We start from the raw sequence: 662 nt of genomic DNA on the forward strand, positions 1-662 counted from the left end.
AGAGGTTCTGGCCCACTGATCTAGTAACAAATTGGCCTGTTCTAATGGGCTGTGGAACTGCGGAGTGGCGACAGCTTTACCTGACAGCCTGTTGATTTTTCTCCATACCTCAGCTACAGAAGTTTGGTGGTTAATACTCTGCAGGAATTTGAGCCTTTAACTCTCTGAATTCTTTATTAGCTCTGAGGAATCGTAAAAGATTTTCTGATGTCATGTCATCCCTTTAACAATTACAAGCTCCTGAACTTGTTTATGCTCCCTACTTAAGATGGGGTAATTTATCCACTTTGGTGCGTGAGGGACTGGGGAACTTTTTTTCTTTGAGTTTTTTTTTCAGTAAACCCATGTATTGTAGTAGTCAGTGACAACTTTTATCAGATCCTGAGAGTAATTTTCGACAGTGGTTACGACATAGGTACTATACCGGTCATAAACACGTGCCTTGAACTGATTTTCCAGTGTCGATGGGATTGTAATTTAAGGTCTGGGTGCTTTGTGAGCTATGTTGTTGTCAATCCTAATTCTGTTAGGATTGCAAAGTGGTCACTGACTAACTCTCGAACCAGTGAAGTACAAACATTACCATGTACAAGATCTTTGCCAATTACATAATCTAACCTGCCACCTGCCAAATGAGTCTGTTTATCTGTGTCATATACAGT

Source organism: Penaeus japonicus, unplaced genomic scaffold (assembly GCF_977035675.1).
Source record: "Penaeus japonicus unplaced genomic scaffold, GWHDUDI00000001_assembly GWHDUDI00000008, whole genome shotgun sequence".
Lineage (NCBI taxonomy): Eukaryota > Metazoa > Arthropoda > Malacostraca > Decapoda > Penaeidae > Penaeus > Penaeus japonicus.